Source organism: Hemibagrus wyckioides, linkage group LG04 (assembly GCF_019097595.1).
Source record: "Hemibagrus wyckioides isolate EC202008001 linkage group LG04, SWU_Hwy_1.0, whole genome shotgun sequence".
Classification (NCBI taxonomy): Eukaryota; Metazoa; Chordata; class Actinopteri; order Siluriformes; family Bagridae; genus Hemibagrus; species Hemibagrus wyckioides.
Window position 1 is genome coordinate 12,185,549 of NC_080713.1, and position 26,852 is coordinate 12,212,400.

General features: G+C 38.3%; 1 protein-coding gene across 6 annotated transcripts in view; it reads right to left on the reverse strand.

The window, feature by feature from the left end:
- Positions 1-25,853, reverse strand: part of bcl9l (bcl9 like) — a 37,766-nt gene extending 11,913 nt beyond the window's left edge. For 2 of the 6 annotated variants that reach the window (XM_058387493.1, XM_058387497.1), the window contains exons 1-2: positions 25,520-25,853; positions 12-81 (exon numbers count right to left, since the gene is read on the reverse strand). The gene's annotated coding sequence lies outside the window, so the exon portion shown is untranslated. Of the gene's footprint in view, positions 1-11; positions 82-25,516 lie in introns of all 6 variants that reach the window. The other 4 variants (XM_058387496.1, XM_058387491.1, XM_058387494.1 and 1 more) reach the window with 3 other exon arrangements.
- Between the last annotated feature and the right edge of the window lie 999 nt (positions 25,854-26,852).

Consider the following 26,852-nt stretch of genomic DNA (forward strand, 5'->3'; position numbering starts at 1 on the left):
TCACGACTCACCTCACTTTAAAGAAGGCCTGCAGCACTGGGGCATTCCGGCTTCAGATCTCCTCACTGAACACACACTGATCTGTAACACAAATACACAGGAGAGTTTAAAATACAAAAAATACAAAAATTCATTCTGAATATGAGGGTGAAAGGAAAAAGAGCAGAATGTGTTTATCTGCTCCTTTAAAAAAAAGGGGGTGGAGACTGTTGCCTAGATGTGAAGTTTCCCTTATAACAAGGTTCTCATATGACTCACAATTCGAAAACCACAAAACTAACTCGCATTCCTCAACACTATTAAGTGATTTCGTGCCGGTTTAGTCTTCAGCCTTTTAAATTTGATTATGAAATAGCACAATATAAAATGTTATTTAAGAAGGTTTGGGCCAACAAATAAACTGACTATTCTAGACAAGTTAATACATATACGGCCAGTTGAGGACGCACAAACTAACACTCACACACACAAACACACACACCCACACACATACCACACACACACCACACACACACCACACACACACCACACACACATTTTGGTCATATAGTCATGCTGCCACACAAAATTCAATACAGACCACACACTTACACACAGTACCAATCTTTGGGAGGTATTTCTTTGTGTGTGTGTTACAGTTGATAATGGTAAGCCTAACCCTAACTCAAAGCAATACAAATCAAATGAAGCAGGCAACTTGGCAAACTCACCTTGTAAAATATATAAGATGTTTTCAGTCAATAAATAAACTGACTATCAGTTGTACACAATGTTTTTACATACTCACACAGACCAAGCTTCATGCCATTTGACTTCACTTCATGACTAATGTATGCAAAACATGTAAGCGACAGATGGAAAAAAATTAAGCTGTGGACAAAACACCACGCACTTTAGTTGTATTAACAATGTGAGTGGGTAGCTCAAACGGTGACTAGGCAGTCTTCTGGTGTTCTAAACACTGCACCAGGATGCACTGCTGTTCACACTACACACGCAACCCAGACATCCGCTGCAAGTGCTCTGGGTGATCGGCTCACAAGACACAATTGACCCCATACAACATCTGTACTTTGTGCCGTCCATTTGTGATCCAATCGCCTGAGACTGATGTTAATACTGAGTGTGAATGGGGCCTGAGTGAGTGAGCGAGCTCCAACAGTGCTGACACAGGATTAAGTTTCTGTATTCTGAATGGGGAAAAAGCACATCCCGCTGCACTCGACCAGCTTACTATCCATAAACCGTACGCATCTATGGATCTTCTGTGTGTATGTGTGTAAAAGAGAGCATCTTCAACAAGGAACGGGTGTGTCTCTGAGCTTGAACTTGTGAGAGAATGTGCCTTTGAGACTATGAAATAGGCATTAGGTGTAAAGATTATCATGCAGACTTGTGAGAACACAGCTACTCAACTCAATACATTTCTTTCTGTGTCTACAGGCCTTAACAAGTCATTTCCACACCTGCTACACAAGAAATAGATATCATACAACACACACACACGCGCACACACACACACACACAGAGACAGACAGACAGGCAGACACACACACACTGAGACAGACAGACAGACACAGAGACAGACAGACAGACACTGAGACAGACAGACACACACACGCACACACACCCACCCACACACACACCCACACACACACACATCTTCCAGGAAGACGAAAGCCCTCAGCTGGTGACGTTGACGGGATCCCACATAGCTTTCCATCTCAGTGCCATTTCAGGGTGATGACCTCAAAAACACCTCCACTCACACCACAAATGTCTTTCTCTTTCTGTCCCTCAAGCACACACACACACACACACACACACAAAATCGCCTCTGCATCTTTCAGCCACACTTCTCCATCTTCAACAGCCACCTTTTCTCTTTCTGATGCATTTTTTGTTCATTAACCCTTTCTTTCAGTCTTTCTTACTCTGCATCACGCATTTTTACTCAGCTATCTCTTCTCTATTTTTCTCCTTATTTTCAGTCATTCCAGTCCTGACACTGCCAGTCATGATGGGCATAGTAGTAATACACATACATATACATACATACATGCATGCATGTACACACACTGTTTCCTGCTGCAGCCTTCATCGTTCATTAACTTTTAGAAGAAATTCACAGTGTCGCACTGACACATTAATATGTGATGCCATTTGTCCACATCATAAGGTGTCACACCATCAAAAAGAAAATCAGGATAAAACCTTCAACTCTTTAAAGGCAACAGTATTTAAAGGCAACAGTGTTTTTGGCAACAATATTTCCTTGATGTACTATTACAGGCTTTTTATGTTACAAATATATTTTTGCCATTAGTCAGTTCAAACTTTCTAGACTAGTCCACACACACACACTTAGTCATACAATCACAACGCCACTTTAAGTTCTACACAGTCCACACACACACACAGAAACCTCATTGGGAGGTATTTCTTGGTGTGTGTTACAGTAGTTTACAGTAAGCCTAGCCCTAACCCCAACCTTAACCACAGAAAAACCCAACAAATTTATACCTATACACAAACATACCCATGATCTGAATGCCCTCACACACACACACATCAATTAATCATCACTTATTCCACATGGTAGAATTTTATAGCATATAATAGTACACTACTTAACAATAAAGCAGAATTACTAAATTCCTGAGGTAAGCAAGACTCACCACTCTTCTGTATGCATATAAACTTTCAATGTAATGTAGTGCATTGTTGTAATTAACCATACATACCTCAACAGCTAAATACTGATATTACAAAATAAAAAATCAGTTAACTGTTTAATTTAATGGGAAATATTGGGAATATAAGTAATATTTTGTTTTGTAAGTTTGGCAGAACCTGAATATGTGCTGTAATGATTAAAAATGCTCCATGAAGCAGGGCTATAAGTGCTGTATATTTACCCCACGCTGATCCCATGGTTGATCCCATGCTGTCTTTGCTTTGTTTTTTGGCCTTCAATATCAGCGCTTGATGATTGTTTAACTTGTTATGGTACTTTTAATATAAAAACATCCAACTCAATTCATAATTAAGCATGAGCGATTCTTAAAACGGCCAGACGTATGTGAATACCTCACCACCCTGTCCATGTGTTCGTAGACGGTACCCAAGTGGGTACCAGAGCAGAATGTCTCTAACGCTGTAGCATTACAATTTTCCTTCCATGGAAGTAAGTAACTGTAAGTAACCCTACTGAACACCTTTAGGATGAACTGGCCTCATCATTTAACAGGATTTATTTATTTTATGCCTGGCACCAGAGGAAAGAGATTGTGTAGAGAGAGAGAGAGAGAGAGACAGAGAGACAGAGAGAGAAAGAAAGAGACAGAATGCAAGAACTCAAAGAAATTGGCAAGATGTACACTGGGCGATGCTCTCTGATTTTCTGTCTTTTTCACATTCTTCTTTTCACATGCTGTTTCTTGTTTGTTCGAAACCTTTGCAACTTTTGCATGGCTGCAGACTTCCAGTTGCAAAGATTTCCAGCTGAAATCTATACATTGAAGAATGGATATCCAAATACCTGTGTGGCTTCATTTAAGCAGTCACACACTAACATATTATTCTGTTTCTGGCATAATCAAATTCAATGTATGTATACAATGTAGTTGTACAATGTAAATGTATACAAACACACACCCACACCTGCCCATTCACATTTACACTTACTTCAACCTATCTGCCAAGTTAACACAGCAGATCAAAGGTCTGTTGTGGCAAGCTGCCCTTTGGCCTGCTGCTGCTGCATGAAGGGAGTAACATGTAAACAAGGTGAGAATGTTGGACACACCAAGGGGTCCACTGTTAAAAAGCTCATGAGTACATCCAGGCCAGTGCCATTCAGCCTTTAAGTTGGACATATAGAATCGATTGATCACTTTTTTCTTTCAAGAACACAGTTTTTTGGGATAAGCTCCAGATTCCATGTGACTCTGTGTAGCATAATACAGAAAGTGGATGGATGGATGTTTTCATGTGGTGCACCTGACTGCAGACTATTTGTTATGTAGACAGTCACTGGAGCTGCCTTGAGTGCAGAGGGTTAACAAAAAAAAAGAAAATGATACCAAGGAAAGAATACCAACCCACACCCTAGAGTGCTGCTGAGCTCACTATCAAAAGGCTTGGCAAGTGCATGATAAAGAAAGAGAGACAAAGAAAGAGAGGGACAGAAGTTGGCTATTCACACAGAAATCCTCTCTTTTTTGAACATGAACCTGCAGCACAGAAACTCAACTAAAGCTAAAGCTGACAGGTTAGAGTAGGAAAACACACACCTTTTCAGAAAAACTAGTACAGCACACTAGTCCATTCATTCTTCTTAGACTTTTACTGTCTCTTCTGATAACTCCTTCTCTTCTTCTCTTCAAAAACATGATGCCCTGTCTCTCATAGTCATATTCTCTATCCATCACCATGTCTCACTGTCTATACCCTTCTCTTGCTCTATGCCTATTTGCATCTCTCTTGCTCACCTCAGTCTCTTTCTCTGTGTTCCATGACACTGTGGGTAAAAAGAGGGAGCAGTTGGTATATAGCTGGTATACTGTTATATAAAAAAATATTACAACTGTAAAAAGTTCTTGGTGAGGGTTTTTTTTTTCTTGGTTTTTGATTTGCCACTTTTATATCTTGAGAAATTTTTTCATTCAAGGAATAGAAATTCAGACGATAGGTTTGCAGAAAGCACTCACAGCCATGTGCAGACAAAAGCAGCCGGAAAGAAAGCAAGGAATTGTGGTTAGTTGTCTTTCAATACCAACATGGCAGAATGAATGGCACAAAGGCATTCCCAGCCACATATACACCACAGGTTCCTAGTTATTCTCTCAAATGACACCCATCCAGTTGTACTCAGATGTTTTTCTGTCACCCTATGAGAGTTGATACTTTAATTAGTTTACTTAAATGTACTTGAAGTTTAATGTTTAAATTAATGTTGTACCTAATGTTGAACAATTCTCAGTACAACAGAGTTACTAAACTATGGCTACAATAATAGCTGTCAATTTAATGTGTGAATAATGATAAAGTACACTGAAATCAGAGATGCAGAAAATGAACACATGAATAGTTGATTATTCTTGAGAATGAACTGACAATCAAGCCATCAATCAGCTTAAAAGTGACTTTGTAAATGAGAAATGCTGTAACGTATCATTCATCATTTTTGCTCTTTTTTCTATAACACAACGTGAAACAAAACTGAGGAACACTGAAAAATACCATAAGATACCATATCATAAGGGCAAGAGTATGTAGACAGCTGACCATCACACCCTTATATGGCCCCTCCCCAAACTGTAGCCACAAAGTTAAAAGCAGACAACTGGACAATGTCTTTATGTTGCTGAATTACCATTTACCCTTCATTGTAATTAAGAGGTCCAAACATGTTTCAGCATGACAATGCTCAAACCGACGTCCATAAAGAACATAGCTTGTCAAGGTTGGATCAGAAGAACTCTTTTGGAAGAACTGGAGAGGTCTGAAGAGAGTCCAAACCTCAATGAACAATTTTTCCTGATGGTCCACCAAGACTCCTTGCCTGACATTAGTGCCTGACATCACTAATGCTCTTGTGGCTGAATGAGATTGAAATTCCAACAGACACATTCCAAAATCTAGCGGAATTCCAAAATTTAGCGGAATTCCAAAATCTAGCCTTTTCAGAAGGGTTCAGTTTAACAGTAAAAGGGGGACCAATGTTGGAATAGGATGTTCTACAAGCACATAGGTGTGATGGTCAGGTGGAAACCTGGCCATCACACCCATATTTGGGCCTTTCCTAAATTGTTGCTAAGTTGTTGTCCAAAATTTTGACAGCATTATGATTTCCTATTACTGGAACTAACAGGCCCAAACCTGTTTCATCATTGTAACAAACCTGTGCATAAACCAAGGTACATGATTTAGAAGAACTCAAATGGCCCGAACTCTTATCTCTACCCCACTGAACACTTTTGGGATGAATTTTTGGGAAGAAAGCCAAGTGTGCACCTGGCCTCCTCACTTGACATCAGTGCCTGACCTCACTAATGATCTTGTGGCTGAACAAGCACAAATCCTCACCGCCATGTTCCAAAATCTTGTGGCAAGCCTTCCCAGAAGAGTGGAGGTTATAAAAAGATCACACTTTGCCACTTTCTAAATATAATACTTCATGACATATCTTGTTTTGATCCTAACGATGATTAAATGTAGCTTTCACCAGATGGCGCTTTTTTGTCTTACGTGCTCTCTTTACCGAATCCTTCCTGTTTTTTCATGATCAATCTCTTATACTCTCTCCTCTCATTGTTCACTCTCTTTTCTTCCCTCTGTCTAGCTTGGTCCAGCCCCAAATCATTTAACACACAGTTCACAAATAGCTTTTATTGCCATTTCAACCATATAGAGCTGGTGCAGTACACAGTGAAATGAAAACGTTCCTCCAGGACCATGGTGCTACCGAGAACACAGAGCTACATAAAACAACACAGACCTAAGGAAGTAAAAAATTGAAACAGTTTCACATAAAGTGCAATGTCAATCATTTTTAACAGAATTTTCTACATTAATTATGTCTTATATGCCTAGTAAGGAAGTTTCACTGTACTTGTGCAATCACGATAAAGATATTCTTTACTCTCTTCCCACTCTATAGTGGATTTGAAAGGTTTAAGATTAATCGCAATAGGTGAATTTTTTTTTAATATATATTTGTCAGAAACAATCAATGGAGTAAATGAAAGCAGAATACACTCTACCCAGATGTTTGTACACGTCATTATGTCCTGAATAACACATTTAAAAGTGTGCTGTTATAAAACAATAATCCATGGCAGGGTAAAATTTACCACTCCAAGGTGGATTATTTTCAAATAACAACACAGCCTGAAGTGTGTTATTCTGATTATTTTAATTAATTAATTAATGGAGTATTAAGCTTTTTAAAAGGTTTTGACTTTTTTTATTTACATGTTAAAAAATGCCTACGAAACAAGTTATAAACAGTTTCTCTCTCACCAGCCTCTCCTGTATTACCTCTCTTAAAGACACAATCACACCTTGCCATTCTGCTGATAAACTTGAAGTGTAAACCTCCTCGGTCCTGAAGACTTCCTGTGCCTGGAAAATTTGCAAATAAAGCACTCAAGCCTCCTTTCAAAAATCTTACATAAACATCTTCTAACAAAAAAACGGCCCCACATCAGTAATTCAGTTTTCTTTGGTAAACAGCAGCACATTTTTAAATGTATTTATTTTCAGTCAACAAGTCCTTGTGAATCAGCTGTTAGTATAGAAACAATAATCTATAACAAGACCAAGCACATTAATATAATCTTATCTTTCATGTTACAGCCGGAATTACTCTCAGAGCCATGAGGTTATATAACCCACACCTTCAGACTGTTGAGATTGGAGACTTTAAAAAAGCTGTGGTATAACAGAAAGTATAAAACCCTGCCTGAGTAAAGTCACACAGAGTTTACATAGTCACACAGTTTTTTTTGTGTTTGTTTTAACCAACAATTAGTGGTGTAAGCAGGGTCACCTCACCTACCTGGACACATGAAAATTGCATGAAAATGATGCAGCAAAGATACTACAAATATCTGTTAGACCGTTTTGTTTTTTTTGTTTTGTCCAGAGTAATCATTGCTCCAGCCAATTTTCAGCCAATCAGTGTCATTCATACATGGCGTCATCCTGAACAACAGGGTAAACCCTCCCCTTCCTCTACAGGAATGGTTTAGTACAAGTTCCTTCACCACAGCAGTTTCAGTGAAACTCATATTTTGGATTTTTTACTGCCACTTAGAAACATTAGATTAGGAATCTAATGAAACTTCTCAACAACTCAGATGTTTGGCATAACAGAATGATTTAGAACCATTTCTAATGTCAACGAATTAAACTCTCATGTCCATACTGAACTGTTGTTGCTATAATGTGTATTCTAGGGTTTCGGAGGGATGAACACTTTAAGGATAAATGGGCAGACATGACAGGAATGTTTTATTAATGCTGGAATGCATAGTGTATTGGTCAGAGGAAATGTCTAACCCCCTCAAATGTTTGGCCAGATTTTATAATAAAACTAAATGCAAAGTATAACTTTATTGCGATAATCAGATGGTAGCCCAAAGGAGAAAATATACAATATCCAATCTCCTTATCATCTCTATAGTTTCATTGAGACAGCAATGACATTTTCTTTCTGTTTAAGGTTGGCTTCTGATTAAGTTTTGAATGGATATTTAGAGATATCAGATTACAGTTTAGTTTGGATATGCCAACAAGTATATTTAAAGAGAAGTGCACATTTACTTGTGCTTCAGATGGCTATAATGCTCCATACCCCAACTGCACTTGAGCTGCAAATCTCTGACTAATGACTAAACATTCACCTTCAGTATTTTCATGTACAAACATTCAAGATGGCAACCTACCCAGGCCCTAAAGCAGCAAAGCATCCTCACACCATCGCACTACCACCACCATGTGTGACTGTTGGTGTGATGTTCTCATTGTGTTCACATTACAGCAGATGTAATTTGACTCATGTCTTCCAAAAAGTTTCACTATTGACTCACCAGTCCAAAGAACATTATCTAAAAAGGCTTGGGGGTCATCAAGGTGCTTTTTGGCAAATGTTAGACAAGCTTTTATGCTTCTCTCCCTGGGATACCATTTTCACCCAGTCTCTTTCTATTGATGGGATCATGAATACTAAACGTATCTGAGGCAACCAAGTCCTGCAGTTCCTTAGATTGATCAGGGTTCTTTTATAACGTCTTGGATTAGTGATACTGTGCTGGTGGAGGAATTTGGCCACTTCTGGCAAGATTTACCTCTGTTCCAAGTTCTCTCCATTTGGAGATAATAGTTCTCATTGTGGTTCATTGGTGTACGAGAGCCTTGGCTTTGTAACCCTTTCCAGAATTATACATTTCACTATCTTGTAGTAATAGTAAGCAGTACTCAAGGTATGCCTACTCTAATTAAACCTAATTAACAAATACATTTGGTTACACTGGTTGCTTGAATAAGGAAGGGAGCAATTATTTTCTCACACAAGGCCAGCTGGGGTTGGATAAAATTCCTTTAGAACAATAATTTAAAAATTGTTTTGTTGTTTACCCAGGATTTAATTGCTTTACATTATATTTAGTTTGAAAATATGAGAGGTAAAGTAAATCAGCATGTGAGAATGAGTTGACTTTGGCAAGCTGTGATTAGTATCAGTTAGGTGTAGTCTTGACCGGACCAGGCTAAACAAAGATTTGTCTTAAAACTGAGAAAAAGTAGCAGGGCTGGTCCTGTTTGCCATATTTGGTTTAGAGTTGAACATATTACAGATATTCATGCGGTCTGCTCACAGTCCCACATACTGATCTTAAAATAAACTTTGTAGATTACTAAGCACTTGGACTACTAGCGAGTCAGCACGTTCACTAGTCAAAACATTTCTATGTTGATGGAACAAAAAAAAAAAAAAAATATTCTTTTTGCAGGAACATATTGGGCCTCATTTATAAAGCTGGATAAGATAGGATTTTCTTTACAGAGGATGAAACCTGGCTTATATGTTGGTTCCATTTGTCACGGCATCTGGTCAATTTTAAAAAGCTTGGCATGGTTTGGTAGCAGAGAGACTCTTTCTGTGACTCTTTTTTTAGTTTCTGTGAAAAACCATGTTCTTTTGACCTCACTTATTTTTTGAGCTGGATGAACTACAGTGAATAAACCTCCATTATTTCTCTTCATATTTTGGGTTTTCAGGTGCTTTAACTCCACTGGACACAATGCTAAATATAATAGATTTTATTCGTCTAGAAAAACTCGTGTGTCACAGAAATGTTCTTATTTGGGCCATTTTGTGCGGTCTGCTTTGTGAATTTGGCCTTCTATGAAATTTCATTTGTGTCACCAAAACAAATCAGCTGTGGCATGCACATGCCATGAATACAAATACAAATATCAGCCTTTACAAAACCCTTGTTAATCTGGCACAATTTTCTTGTTCAGTTTGGCTTATGCAAACATTTCCACATAACTTTACTCAAACACTGATGAATGAAGCCCATTCTGGTGTATAAATCAGTTCAGTGCTCAGTTTTCTAATGAGCCCAAGTGATTGGCTTTTGCCTGTTGAAGTCACACAATCCCAGAGGAAACATTTTTGCTTAAAAGTTTCTCAGGAGATTTACTACTGATTCACACTTTTTATATAGGTATAAATCAATTGAAATAGTTTTATTTGTATAGTGCTTTCAACAGTGGACATTGTTACAAAGCAGCTTTACAAAAAAACTGTACAAATTGATCCTTTATCTGGATGACACAGGAGAGTGCCATTATAAATAATTTCCCTTTCATAACTATGTGCTTTTATGTAACTAGGAAATTCATTTCAACTTGGGTATCAACTTTCCCCCTAAGAGAAGAAAAAGGGGACAAGGGAGACAGAGAAATGCTTGGGACTGGTCAGATTCAAACATGTAAATCTCTTGACTGCCTTACAAAAGCATTGCAACTGCACCAGCTGGGAACTTGTTAATTAACTAGTTAATATATTTCCATATATCATCTACTGCTAGTTTATTGCATATTATAGATTTATGAAAGTGGTGGCTGAAGAGCTCTATAGCGAAATCAACTTGTAATGATATTCAAGCAAAGGGGACTGATCTGTCCCCAAATATAATATTCTGATCACACAATGCACACATGCCCTTTGCTAAATTGCTTTTACTTTTTGCATATTTGTCAGACTTATTTGTTTCTTCAAACTTTAATCTTAATCAAAACTCAAAAATTCACCTTCAAACTATGTTTAATATGAACAAGAAACAACCTGAGTGTTCACAGAATATATAAGGAAGAAAGGAAGCCAGAGCTCAACCAACACAACCAACTCCTTGTTCATCGTTTTGTCACAAATGACAGATATTTTCCTCCTCAAAAACAGTGATCCATGTAGTCAATGTTGTAGATTTAGCAAGTGAATACATCTGCATGTTGACCGATCCAAAATATATACGCTCGATGAAGGTGCTGCTTCTTAAATGCTCACCCTCATCCCAGCGAATAGCACAAAGCCATTTCTTTCTCACATGCACTTTTAAGGGAAATGAAACCACAAGTAGACATTTTTGCATGAATTATTTGTTCATTTATGGATATTTCATTGATTGCAAGCTGTATTTGCTGCCATTGTTCACTATCCCAGCTGAAGATTTGAAATGCTAGTACATATGCTTCTGCATTCATAAACACTGAAGTGTGCAGCTCTGCCACAGGCACTGGTACTAAATGAGCATGTGCTGAGGGATTTTCTGCCGTTAAAGTAGTGGTTCCATGTCTAGACTTTTAGGATTTGGTAAATGATGGGACATTCTTGGTAAATGTAACCCCTGTGGGTGATATTGCATAACATTTTTCCTTCATTAAATGAAATAATCATTCAAAACTGTTTTGTGTTCTCCTTATGAAACCAGTAAATGTGACAAATTTTGGAAAAATCCGGACAAATACTTTTCCCATCAATGAACAGATTTCATGCATCATGTGACTCAATTGAATCACAATAAATTAAACAGCATTTACAATTTCAGTATTTTTAGTATATGACTACTGGTTGCCTGATTACTATTCCCTGCTCTTTATCATGCATGCCGACAGCCAGAAACACAGCCAGACATCAACTGTACAAGTGACTTAACAGAACTGTGTTAGTTATTTTGTTGAACAATATCATCGGCAATATCGTGTTATTGCGTGTGATGAGGTAGGTTGCCATGGCAACAAAATATGTCATGGGCCTGAGCTCAAGTTCAAGCAGAAAAAGAACCTGACAGTGAAGGAGAGAGAACAAAAAGGGCTAGACAACCATGGGGAGAAAATTTCAAAGCTGTGCAATTTTTAAAATCAGAGGCAACCACGGCCACAATGTAGCAACAGCTCGAAAAACTCAGAGAGAAAATCCAGGCTATTAAATGCAGAGAAAGAGGAAAAGTGAGAACACAAAAGGCTATAAGCAGAGGAAGCAGAATGCAAAGGAGCCAGAGCTAATACTCTAATTTCCATCATATATTTAAGAAGGAGTATCTGTGAAAAGGGATTTCTGTCAATTTTATGGCACTGTCTATTGTTAAAAGCTCAAAAAAATAATAAAATAAAGCAAGCAAGCAAGCAAGAAAGAATCTAGTGTGAAAGAGCCAGAAGTGCAGAATATGCACAGAATGTGTGTGTGTGTGTGTGTGTGTATGTGTGTGAGAGAGTGTGTGTGTGTGGTGGAAGTGAATGTGTCTGTGCGCTTTGTGTGTATGCTCTCATCTTGGAATAAAATTTCTCAGTGCAAGCATCATGTGACCTTTATGAGCCATGACAGAGAGAAAGAGAGAGAGAGAGAGAGGGCAAACTGCACAGGGACAGCACAGATTGTCATGGCCACAGTAGTCAGCATGTGAGCACACTGTGTTAAGTGCCCTCTCCTTGTCTCTGCTCCCTCTCTCTCTGGGACAGAAAAGTACCAGGCTTACTTTGCTTTGGGGAAGGAAGGGGAGAGGAGGGGGTCAAGGGTTGTATCTCTTCCAATATATTCTGGGCTGATGGCCAACCAGACCAAGGAAAAATAAGAAACCACAGCCAAAGCACAGAAAGGCAGGAGACAAAGTACTCTGAATGTAAAGATTTTTAAATTAAGAAGTTTAATGCTTATTTTCGAACTAGCTAACTGTAATTACTAGCCGAAATCACATTATATATATGTTAACGTAGCAATGATAGAATGCTTATTTCTAACACTGAGCCAAAAGGAATTTCTAAAAGCATATAAATTAGTAGGATAAATCTTCAACTCATCCCCAGTCAAGATTCACAATAAAGACATAGCAGCATGCATTTTTTAAGACTAAAGAGAAGAGGAAAATGTTTCCATTTGAGCCAAGTGAAAGAATTTTATGCCTTGTAATCAACATGATCTATGGAAAAAAAGTGAATAAAAATGATTCGACACTAACTAACTTGGACTGTTGGTGGCATTAATACGTTTCAGCAGCAGACAACACTGGTGAGGAGGTTTGTTTGGGCAGTCCAGATTACATGACAGTTGGCCGGTGTATACTCCACTGTGTTAGACGCTATGTGTGTTTTTTTGTGTCTGTTCAACATTTTCATTTTTGGGCAAGAATAACCTATTACTTCTTGCCATGCAATTTTAGATTTATATAACTTTATAATTTAAATAAGCATGGAGGATCATAATGTACTAAAACCTCTGTGCTGTCTCTTTGCTACCAAGCAAAATGACCTCTTCTATATTACTCTGGTGAGGGCAAATAGATACCCGTTTTCTGCACAGGGAGGAAACAATACTACAATCACAGTGTATACAAATATTAGGCAACTTTACAGATCAAGTCTATATATTGTCATCCAAAAATCAAATGTGTGTTCTTAAGGCTATGTTCTATTAACCTCATTCAGGGTGTGCATGGGTATGTCAGTAATTGTTCCTAGTTTAGCTAGGCTTTCACCGTGTATCAACTTGTTCTTGGTCTTTGGCCATCTGAAGGAAGACTTTTCCGTATCACATTATTCTTTCATAGTTTGCAGTACTTTCTGTTTATTACTGCTAGTAACTCATGACAAGCTCTCAGATCATCTCACTTAGTAAAACGCTCTTTGTCAGCAGAGTGGAATCCTGATGCATTGTATGTACTGTAGTGTATACTGACTGTCGTTGTTCTATCTGTGCCTGCTGCAGACTGGAAATTGTAAGGTACTTCACAAACGTTCCATTGTGTATGTGGGATGCAAAAGTGTTGAAATCGAAAGTTTAAAATCATGGTATCAGTGAAACATGAGAAACAGAGACACACACCTTTCACAACACCCATGCAACACTGAACTTGGAATAAGTGCTGAATCTTATTCCGAAAATATCTGAAGAATTCTTTTTCCATGCACCGCACGTTTGCTTTACTCAAGTAGTTTGGTGGTACAAAGAATGTAAGAATGATTGCACGGTTGATTCTTCACCTAAGGGGTCTGAAGGAGCTGACTCAAACCTGATATCAACTTACAGGGATTAATGCAGACCAGTGGCTCTGATTCACCTTTTACGATGGACAAAGGTCATAAACCATTCAAAGGATAAAATGACTTATAGTCACATGACTCAAGTGCACAAGCTGTACTACTGCCATGTGTTCTTTAAGTAATTAAGATAAAAATAATTCCACTTGCCATTTCTGTAAAGCAGCTATTTCTAGTCAAAGTTGACTACACAGGATAAAACAATTAAGGGTATAAGGGAGTCAACTCAAGCCACACAAACATTTAATCACATGTAATCACAGACATAACTTTTTTTTTCTTTTGAAAGCTGAGTTGTTGGTACCAAACACATCTCACAGCAAAGATCAGCGTTATTTCAGTGTCTAAAGCCACTGAGGTTTCTGTAAGATTTTCTTTGCCTCTTCATGGTCTACAAAGAGCTTACAAAGGATGTATGGGATGTCACTGATGAAAACACTGTGCTTTCATAAATAAGTGAAAAAAAGCAGCACCACAGTGACATTACCCAGGATAAGATGTCCCACCAATAGATGAAACGGCAAGGAGAAAATGTTTCAACAATCCATGCTTCTAAACCATTTTCTTTGCATGTCTGGGCTTCAGGTTAGGGTGGCTAGACAGAAGCCCTTTCTCATAAAAACAAAAAACAAAACACCAAAGTCCACCTAAATCAGATCATAGCATGTGCCAGAATATCTTATGATCTGCTAAGATTAATGGTAGAATTTTGGGTCATGATTCTAAAGATAAGTTTGTGTCAAGACAACTTATCACCCAAAGAACACCATATCCACAGTAAAGCATGGTGGTGGCAGCATCATGCAGTGGTGGTGCTTCTCTTCAGCTGAGACTGGATAAGCATGGATGGCTCCAAATACCAAACTATTTTGGCACAAAATGGTTTTGTCTGTTAAACTACTCAAGATCTAAATCAGGACAATTAAGAAACGTCTTCATGAGAAGATGACTACATGCAAATGGCTGAGTGCAGTATCACATGTAGAAGGCTGCTTTAACTTTTTTCCCCACTTTTATTCCTAAAACATTTGTTTGTTTTTCACATGAATTTTTTTGGCTACTATATTGTATTAATAGTGGGAAATTTTTACACATTTCACACAACTGTACAGATTCCTTGTGATCATCATGTATCATGCAAACATCAAAAATGAAACTTGCTAAAAAATGACCTGAAGTGTTTTCATTGATAGCCATCCAGATGCAATAGTTTAATTATAGAGGAGACATTTTAAGAGTTCATTGCATTGTTTATGTATTGAGAAAGGATTCTGCTTTCATGCACTCTGCATTTAAATTATGTTCCATGGTGGTAAATATGAAACACAAAAATATTCCAAAAATATTTAGGCACAGAGTGTCACATTTCATGCATAACCCTTGTGATGCAATACCCCAAGCTTAAACAAGTTAGTTCCCGAATGTGGCTGGAATGAAAATGGACAATAAGGGACCTAAATGGTTTTGAGTTTGTGTGCTGGAAAGGCATACTGGGGCTATCAGGCTTCCAGATCAAGTTGCAAACTCTGTGTGCTGCTATAAATAGAAGAGTAGGATATCACTCTTACAGTGCTGGCTAATGGGGAGACCAGCAGGCCAAAGAGATGCCACGTGCAGTCAAATTACACTTCACACATTCTTCTTCCATTTCTCTGTCCCTCTTACATGCACACTCTCCACAATATACATTCTGAATAGTCTGCACAATTTCAAAACAAATTATGACAGCTAATACAAACTACCACAGACACAGCCTTGATGATATTTGGGGTATTTAGTTTAGGAGACTAAATGGCTCAGTGGTTAAGCGCCTGAGTTACAGTCAATTCACGCTGAATACGAATTCATCATCTGATATTTTCCGGCCATTAGTTTTAAATGGTCATGTGATGGCAAGAGTCATTTTGTTTGGACACATGCAAAGGAACTAATCAATGACCTTGCAGAACTACAGAACTAATCAACAATGATCCCAAATATTGGGTCCACATTTAGCCAAGAAACTACTGCTGCATTTGTGGTGCCTTGTAAATGGCGATTTGCAAGATCAACATCAATTCCCTCCTCTGGACATTAGACAAAAACAAAGCTATGAAAGCATGTCTTTTGTTTTCTCTATCAAAGCTCATAAAAAGCTACCATAATTACAGCTTTACATGTATAGGCCTATTGGTACTGTTCTACTATAGTGAACCCCAAAGCTTTATGCAACATTTTGGGTGGAATTTGCAGGACAGCAACAACAATGGACACTCCATAGTGTCAATCACAAGACTCCTGTCCATCTTTATGAGTCTTGGAATTTATGACACAGCATGGCAGTGGTTTGCTTCCTACCTGGAGGGATGACAGGTGACAGAGGAATCTACATTAATTCCACACAGACCCCCATTGGTGTACCTCATGGCTCAGTGCTGGGTCCTCTTGTGTTCTCCCTCTATACCTGCTCTCTTGGTGAGGTCTTATACTCACATTGGTGTTTGCACAGATCTCAGCATATCTGCAGACATCTCATGACGAATGGCTGAGCATCATCTGAAATTTAATCCCAGCAAAACTGAGCTACTATATATCCCAGGAGATGCATTCCCATGACAAGATCCTGTGATCTCCCTGGACAACTCTGAGATTACAGCATTTGTCACTGCACACAACCTTGGGTAACCATGGACAACCAACTGTCCTTGCCTCACATCACTTCCTCCTGCTGTTTCTTCCTCTACAACATTAGGAGAAACTGGCATTTTCTATCCACAGTCCCTTGTCATTTTGAGACTGGATTACAGCAACTCGCTACAGGCAAGTCTGCCCCTGCACACCACAACCTCTGCAACTAATAAAGAATGCAGCCTGCATAACTTGTTTTCAACTTCCCCAAGTTCTACCACAATACCCCATTTCTATGCTCCCTCCACTGGATTCTTGTAGCTGCTTGCATCAGATTGAAAACACTGATGCTTGCCTTCAAAGCCAAAATAGGACCAGTGCCCACCTACCTTACAGCTCTTATCACACCCCACACTGCACCATGCTCCCTCCAGTCCTCCAGTACAGCTTATTTTGACCTACCAACTCTCACAGTACAAGGAAAGACATGCATCAAATCTCTTCACTGTCATGACACCAAGGTCATGGAATTAACTTCACTGGGTTGTATGAAAAACTCTTCAAACAAAGACTCAAGACCTACAGTGGATATATAAAGTCCTCTATTAAAATTGCAGTTTTTTGTGAGGTACAAAAATGGCACCAAGACTAATCAATTTAGACCTTTTCCACCTTTACTGTAATATAACAATCAAATTTCAAGTGAAAATTAATTAAAAGATGGTGAGAAAAAAACTAACAATAACCTGACTGAACTTTTACTTTGTTAAAAACATTTTCTGCATTTAATTCATCACAAAAACAAGCCTTCTGAACAGGAATATTTAGACATGTATATATTTAACGTGCCTCTTCACCAAGTTCTTCAATTAGCATGTTGTTTTAAAAAGAAATCATTGTCTAGTGTAAATGATACTACAGTAATCCCCCGCTATATATATCGCGGTTCAAATATCGTGGTCCCGGTATATCGCAGATTTTTATTTGGAACATAACTAATCTTTTTGCGGATATTCACAGTATATCGCGGTATCTGCAAACCTTATAGTGAATTGTTTTTGTGTTGAAATAATAAAAATATAATTATTAATTACAAAATATAAACATTAATTAAAATGAAGGAAAATGTTAATAATATATAAAATACTGTTCAGCATATTTACTCAAGTGACAAAGAACACGTAGCGTTGTTTAGGAAAGCGCGGTGCGGGGATGCTGAAAATCAAAATACAGCACGGCTGGAGGGTAATTTACGGCTTAAACAATTAAAAAAAAAAAAAGCATTTGGGGGTGGGGTCCGTGTCTCGTGGATTTCCGTATATCACGGGTGGTTTTGTAACGTAACCCCCGTGATAAACGGGGGATTACTGTATACTAATGACCCAACAGGGTTTTAGACTGATGGTACCTTTAATCCTGGACCTACTGAATTAGCATGAAGATGTGTTTTTTGAAAGAGACTTCAAAACACCTCTGTACACTCTGGATAAGATCAAACAGATTCAAAGCTCTTTGCATATGGAACCAGCAGGAAAATACTGCAGAGCAACACAGGGAGTGAGATGGTGTCATTATTTCGTACAATACTTTTGCATTATTGTATTATGTTATGGCAAATATCAGTTATGTGGAAGAGATGGATAATGCTGTAAACATAAGAGCAACAGTGAAAATGAGTCTATACAATATAAGAGAAAGGTGGGGGATAATTGTTTGCAAAATCCATGAGCAAAGCAGTGCTAGGAGTCATGTTTATTACACTGGTTAATTTCGAACTCAAACATATGAAACGTTCTCTTGACGCAGTGTTTCGCGATATGAAACACAGCCCGATGGTAAAAAGTGAACCCTCATAGAAAAAGCAAAGATCAATGCCAATGGCAGTCGAGTAGTTATGGAATTGAGCTACTGATCGGAATGATTCTACTTGCAGGATGACTGCGGGGCAGTACGAGTTGAAAGTATGAAACACTGGCCATAGCTTGAGGAAGTTTATCTTCCTGAACTAACCTCAGATGTTGGACTGTTCACTGGAGCTAATATCCCGCTAATGCTATAGAACCCTGGCAGGTTGTTTGAAATGAAAATCAACCCTTTGGGCTGAAAATGGTGTTGGGAGTGAATGTGAATGGATTATTCAGAAACAGTGCAAGCAATATTAGAAAGGGAAAGAGCTTTCAAATGACTGAAAATTGCATATCTGAGAAACTGTGATATCAGCAGTTCAAACAGGATTATAAACCTGATAAACCTGAAATATCCAAGGAAGATGATCAGTTTATGGAGATGGTGTCAGCTAACACTGTGACATTACAGCTTGTGCTTACCTTCAAAGAACAGAACTACCTGAAGGCTTGTTAATCAAAAGATGACTGAACAATGCAAGGGAATTTCATAAAACACCCAAAGCTCTACGTTGTAATTAGTCTTCATGAGCGATCTTCTTTAAAAAATAAAAAGGATACGCTATCAAGTTGTCAAAGAAAGATCAGATGGAAGTATATGGTCTATACCTCACCATGGCATATATGGCACAAGATCACCATGTCACACGACGGCTTGGCTGTACAGAAGTTGAGTGTTGTATTTGACTGTAAAGCAAAGTTTAAGGCCCTGATCTCACCAGAATGTCTGTCAACATCATTCAGACAGGAACCTGTGGCTATTATGGCAGATGTAGAAGATGTAGATGTTTACATTTAGATGTAGATAAGGACCTACAGTTTTTATAACAGCCTAATGGTGAACGCACTGGAGAATTAGTGGAATATAAAATAGTTGTACACTTGTTCAGTGCTTCTGCGTCACCATGTTGTATAAGTTTTGCTCTCCAAAACTCTTTAACACCATATATAGATGCATATTTATATATGTATAATTTTATTTAAAATGTTCTTATTTTATTTCTACCTTCTTAAATGTTCTTAGACATTTGGGCTTCCTCCGGTTTTGCCTGCAAAAAGAATCCCAAGACAGGGTGAGGTGATTACTTAACATATTCATGCATAAGTGGATGGTTTGGCTAACACATTTCATTGACTTTAATAATTCAAAAGATGACGTAATTAAATCCACAAATTTTTGGAAAAGTGCCTTTTGTACAGTTTCACCACTTTGCAGATGCTAGCAAAAAGGCATATGGCAGAGTGTATTATATGCACATGGTGCCAAATGCTAGAGGTGCACCATTCATAAGGCATACAGTCCCTCAAATGGAGCTTAGTGCAGCCACAGTCACCATAATGATGGACTAGGTGTTGAGGAAGGACATGAAGTGGACACTTCTGAGCTCTGTTTCTGGACAGAAAGCACAGCTAAGCTGAGCGTGAGATTCCAAACTTTTGTGGCAAGCCAAGTCAAAATTATGCATACCAAAAGATTCAAATGTTGAACACTAGAACTATATAGAAACTGCTAGAAATTGTGTATCAATAGGACAGAAATTTGATGCAGTCTTGCAAAATGAGGCAAGGATGTCTGATCCAGAATTTATATACCGTTACACTGGTCTGTGTAAAGTTTGTGGTTGATGCAGGAGCCAAAGATAAAATGCTTGGAAATTCCATACAGGCAGAAAAATCATCAGAGCAAAATGGTTCAATTCAGTAGGGTTTACAGAATACGGCACGTCACCAAAAAGGAAAACCTTCAATATTTTTATTTTTTATTTTTTAAAAAAAAGGCCAAATCAGAGTTATATGATATCAATTCATATAATGAACAAGAGCATGCTGGAATTCAATGCTAGTGTTTTACAGCTGGTTTGCATTGGCTTTTTTGTGCTTACAAATCATACAAACTTAACAGACATTTAACAACAAATAGCACATTACAATTTAGCAAGGAGGCTATTTATTCTTTCGAACAATCAACATAATCAACAAAAGCTAATCAGGATTAAGTGTCCAAAAGTCAATGGATAGTGGACAATGGACAGTGGATAAGACAAAAAGCCACACACAATTGCTGAAATGTCATACTGCCTGCATGCAAAGCAGGTGTCAGTTGCAGGTAGCTAAAGAAATAGAGAAGGTTCCACTCTAAAATATTACAATCAGTAGACACATCAAAGATAATTGGTAAAAAAAAAAAAAAAAAATTAAAATCTATTGGAAAATCTGCCTTGCAACTTGATGAATACAAGAATTTGAGTGGGCATGCTCTGCTGTTAGCACATGTTCGGTTCATTGCTGGTGATAATATTAGTGAGATTTTTTGTACTGCCTGAAAAACAAAAAGGAAAAAAAAAAATGCAGCATAGAAGAACATTACACTTTATGCAAGTGCACACTGTGCACACACACGTATGCAAACCTTTCTAAAAAAATCAGAATTAGTGCACAAAACACTGTTTCTTGGCTGATGCTATTAAAAATTGTAATGAATTGAACAAAAAAATGCATGGTAAAACAGAAATCGTCTTTCTTTAAACATACAAACTACTAGGATTCCGATCTACGCTTACCCTATGGTGCACTTTTGTAAAAAAAAAAAATTAAAAAATAAAAAAAAAAATGGGAAAATTAAAAGGACACATTTAAAAGTCTTCCCTTGTCTAGTGTGTATTCAAATAGTGCTCTGTCTGGCCTTATTGCTGACCATTTGAAAATCCTCAAGGACAGCTTTCGTTTTTCCATCTGTGTCTTAGGCACAGTAAGACTGGGTTCATGACCCATGGAGTTCATCTGTAATTGAACGCTCAAAGACATGCCACTGCAAGCACAAGGGCAACTTGCTGAACTAAGGGAAGGCCACAGTTTGAAAACAAAAGTTTGCCAAAAAGCTTTACACAGTTTTTGGATCACTGTTGAGAAGGAATATTAAGTAAGTAGTAGTAAGGCCAATGAAATTCTTTTACCCTTCTCAACAACGTATTTGCATGAGCTTTTGCATGAAGCCTTTCAAACCTGACATACATCAAAAACATGACATACATAAAAACAACAGAACAGGAGCTCTCTCATCCATTCCTGCTAGAATACTCAAGTTGTATGCTTCAGTTGTGTGAGCAAGTGTGTGTGTGCAAAAATCTTCATTGCTAAATTAATCTTGGAAAACATATACAAAAAGAGAAACCATATGCTATCCAATCTGCATTCATTGGATTCCCAGTAAAAGGTCAGCAACAGGAAAATCCTTTCACTTGCCATTGACTGCCTTCAGCAACTAATGGCTGACCGACCTGCTGACAGAACACTGTTGGATGACCTACTGGAGTGGGATGGAGGCAGTGTATCTTCTGTCCATCCGAGATTTCATTAGCACAATATCTCCAAAACATGTGGCTGAATGTTTGCAGGATTTATATTGAATTGTCCAAGTAAATAGCAGATAAACTGATTAGATTTTGGAATTGATCAAACAGGGTCAATGCCACAGCAAGGTTAAATGGCTAAAGTAGTTCTTCAGCAGTTTTGTTATACAAAGTAACATACATGTTCAGGAACAAAAGGCCTTTTTTTTGGCTAGGTATGATTTTTGCCATCGTTCTGTCCATGTTTGTCTGTGATTTCCGATTCTTCATTTGCAAAAACTTTAAGAATGAGTGGCTGAATGTTTGCATGGTTTATAACAAATTATCGTTACAACCAGCATATGAACTGATTTGATTTTGGAAATAATCCAGAGAGTCATCATTCCTTCTTGATCTTAATGGAATTGTAGGCACACAAATTAATAGGAAGATGGACTAGAGTTGTGGAAAAGGCATCTTCATCAATGTAGAGTTTGATTAGTTTGGACCATTCCTATTCAAGCATAGAAACTCCCACATCATTGGACACAGATCTTCACTGGACAGATTCTTGCATCAACGTCATGCCTTGATCTGTGGCCAGGGGCTTCATTCATCTAAGCGAGCATAGAACAAGCTCTAAATTTGTGTGCAAGAACCAATACACATTAGGAAATTGGCATATGCATATTCAGAGCTGTACACAATGGACGCTGATAAATGCCAGATTTTCTGCTGTGCTTGTGCATGGTCACGCTCATTTGCATAAAGAAATGCTTCCAGATCACTATATATTGTCAACAATGTTCCTTTAAGAGATATGCTGATTATGATTGACAATAAGTGTGATGAGAGGTCATCATCATCATCATCAGTTTACCTGCCGTTACCCTTTCTACCACTAAGACATGTGCATCCTCATGTGCATAAAAACAAACAAATTAGACTGTCTGCATAGAAACACAAATGACATTCTCTTGCCTAGTTTTCACACAAAACTGTGTGTGCACGTCTGATAAATGAGACCCCAGAGAGGACAAATAAAACAACTATATTTGGATAATGAAACTAAAAGTGCTGAGAGGGAGTTGTGACAAGCCATAATGCAACGGAAAAGCATTTACAGGTTGTTTAACCCTACTGCCACATCTCCACAGATGAAGACAAAAAAAACTGGATACAATAAAATCACTTGGAAAGAAAACCTTTCAGACTGTGCTTTGTGAAATGGAAACCATAATGAGCCAAGAAATAATCGTCCAATCACAATAGCATCAAAAATGATACTAGTGATCTGTAGACATTCACATCTAACCATTTTGTGTTACTCAATACCAATCCCTCATTACCGGACAGGACTCTTACTCACATTGCAGATAAAAAGAAGAGAAATACATGTCATTAAAATTCATTTTGTAACTAGTTAGCTTAAACACAAAAAATATTGTTAATAGATCCATTAGAAAGAAAAAAACTAGTAACAAAAAGGTGTTGGGGCATTACAGAACAAGTGTTTGAATGATTGTAGGATTTATATGGACTTAGTATTGTAACTAATAGATGAACTGACTAGATTTTGGAATTAATCCAAACAAGGTCAAGGTCACAGCAAGGTCAAATGTCTGAAACAGTTGTTCTTCTTTAGGGTTCCTCCTGTGTACTTACACCTTCATGTTTAGGAACCTGAGGCCCATTTTCTGGCATTCTAAGATTTCTTGCATTAGTCTGTCCATCCATGTGTCCTTCTGAGATTCTCATTAGCATGACATCTCAAGATCAAGTAGTTGAATGCTTACAGGGTTTAGATTATCATTGATTTTGGAATTGACCCAAGCAGGGTCAAGGTCACAGCAAGATCAAATGTCTAAAGTAGTTTTTCTTCAGTGGTTTCCTTTCTGTTTAAAATATGTAATTGACGTGAGTTGCAGGCTCATCTAAGGACCAGGCAAAGGAATCCCAGTTGAGGTTGTTGGCACTGAGTTCTACTATGTTGGTATGTGGCTCCAGTCAGTGAAGTCTAGGTAAATGTTCCTTAAGAAGGTCAGGAATGTAGGTGACATTTTACATGGCTGTGACATTTACAGTTGTTACATAATTTAATAACATGTTTGTTATAATGTACTTTTTAATGTTCATTATGAGCAGCCATGTGTACACAGCATGTACATATCTCGATTTTTGATCTCTGTACGTTTAAAAGGTGAGCAATAAACTTTTTTTTTTTTTAAAGAAGAAAAATATAACAACTACAACATTGCATAGCATTTTGTACTTTTAATTTTCTCTCTTTTAAACAAGATGTCAGAAAAGTAAAGGAGACAACGCTCTTTTTAAATTAATTTCTGACCATATTTTTTTGGACACATACAAAGTCTGTGATGTGAAACAATCAATCCCTGTAACATGTAGGTAGGAGATTTAAACATTTCGTATGTTAAGGAGTGGACAGGACATGGTATAGTAGGTTAATACAATCGTATGCAGAGCATTCACCTGAAAGCCCTCTAATACAATCTGGCATTACTTTAGGTATGAAGAAATCCTCGCAAACTGCTGGCATGACCTTAGATAGACCTCAAAACTGTTTCCAAGCATACCTGGCAGATTTTTAGTCAAGTTTTGCAACAATCACACTCATCAACAGGTTAAAGCCCAACCAAAGCCATGCCCATACTGGCACTAATGTACAGTTTACTAAGTGACACAAACAGATTGTGACTGCATTGTTAACAGGAACTTTGCTGCTACCAAGCTCTAAGTCAAATCAATTCCTAGATCATTATGTACATCAGTTACAGTAGCTACGAAGTCCCGTGAACTTCTAACAAGAATCATAAGGTTTATAAAGAAAAGCGAGCGGGGAGAACATCACTGCGCATGCTTCCTCGTCATGAGAAGCCAAACAGTGCGACGGGGAAAGTAAAGTTTGTAGAAAAGACCAGGATTCGAGGAAGTTTTGCTCGACATGATGGCGAAACACCAGTGCTTGTCACTGTATGAACAACACTCTCGGCGTTATGTCACCCAGTATTAGCTCCAGCCGGAGGCTTTGACCGTCTCGCCTGTAATACTGATAGCAGACACAATTCTGCCTGAGTGTGAATACACATTCCGTTTAAGCTAATTAAAATAATTTTTAAAAAACGCAGGAAAAAAAAATAACACTCAAAATAAGTAACTGCCCGTCCATGGTTGTTAGAAACATTTTTGCTCTGCGCCATTTGACAGTAACATGGAAACGGCCTGACGTCTGCCTTGTTTGTCGTCAGCTCATTAGCTTCCACTGCATGAAAGGCTTAGCTAGCCACTTAGCCACCAACGCTAGCTAACTGCAGCAGGCTAGCTAACGCTGCCCTTCTCTTCCGTTCAGCTAAGTAACGTTTCGGTACATCTACGAGAGATATGTATAGCAAGCGATCCAGTGATTTAGAATGTTCAAATATATATATTTTTTTATTTACTAGACAATGCGGTGTCGGTTGCTGGACCTGTTTTACAGTTACAATTGGCAGTCAGTGGACTGAACAACAGTGAGGTTTGTGTTTTAACTGACACTGATATGTTTCCTACCACCTTTCCGCCGTGTCCGGGAGGGAAGCCGATGTCAGGAGTGACGGCCGAGCTGACATCACCAAAAGTGGCCACCGCGCGAGATCCTCAGGCTCCGGGCAAGCAAAAGCTGCAAATCCTGCGAGAAGCGCGGCGACGGCGATCAGAAATGAGGCGCTTTCACAATCGTCCTCGTTCGACTCGAGGCGGAAGAGTCCCGGGGAAGACAGCAGATCATGATTCCGCGATCGGAGACGACGGGGAAGGGCAGGACATCGCGTTCATATCACACACACCATAGCGTAGGTACCACACAACACTCAAGCGCGCGCGCACACACGCGGACACGCACACACACACACACACACACACACACACACACACACACACACAGCAGCTGATGGAAACGACTCGCACACCCACTCGAGTGTCATTTGCTCAGGTTACCAGGTTTGTCTTGCACACTTTGGACAGCCACAGCAGCTAACCCGATTTCTGCAGATCAAGTGCAATTTTGCACAAAGATTTAATTATGTAAGTAAAAATGGGAAACAAATACATTTCTTGATTTAATTCCCTTATATGAAAGAAAAACAACGACAACAACAATAAGAAGAAAATTATATATATATAAAACATAAATGATGTGCACACCTTGTTAAAGCACGTTTTTTTTGATGTAAAAAATAACCAGATCATTGGAAGCCCAAACACACACACACACACGGATGTATTTGTGTACACCCCTTTATTAATACTTTAAAGCTGCTTTTCTATATTACACTACACTCACTCAGTGTAAATCTCTACAGGCTTAACACATCTTGATTTGTCAACTTTATTCCACTCTTCCTTGAAAAAATGCCCCAGAACTATCAAATAGTAAGAGGGTCTCCTGTGTAAAAGCCCTTTTCATTTCATTCAACAGGGTTTTCAATTGGATTTAGATCTTGACTCTGATTGGGCCATTCCATAACATTGATCATTTCTTTGTTGACGTGATTTGTGCATTAGGTTGTCATCATGCTGAAAGCTGAAAATTTTCTTCATTTTCAGTTGTTTAACAGAGGCCTAAAAGATTTTTGGTAAAATAGATTGGTGTTTTCAGTTATCCATGATTCCCTCTAGAACGCCAGCTAAAGAAACGAAGCCTCATAGCATAATGATGCCACCACCATGCTTTGCTGTGGGTATGGTGTACTTTGGGTGCTAACCTGTCTGTTTTTGTGCCAAATATATATTTTAGAATTAAGCATTAGGTTTTACATTTGTCTCAGCAGTCAATAACACATTTGCCTTACGTTTTGATGTTTATGTATATGTGTATATAGGTGTATATATAATATACAGCTCTGGA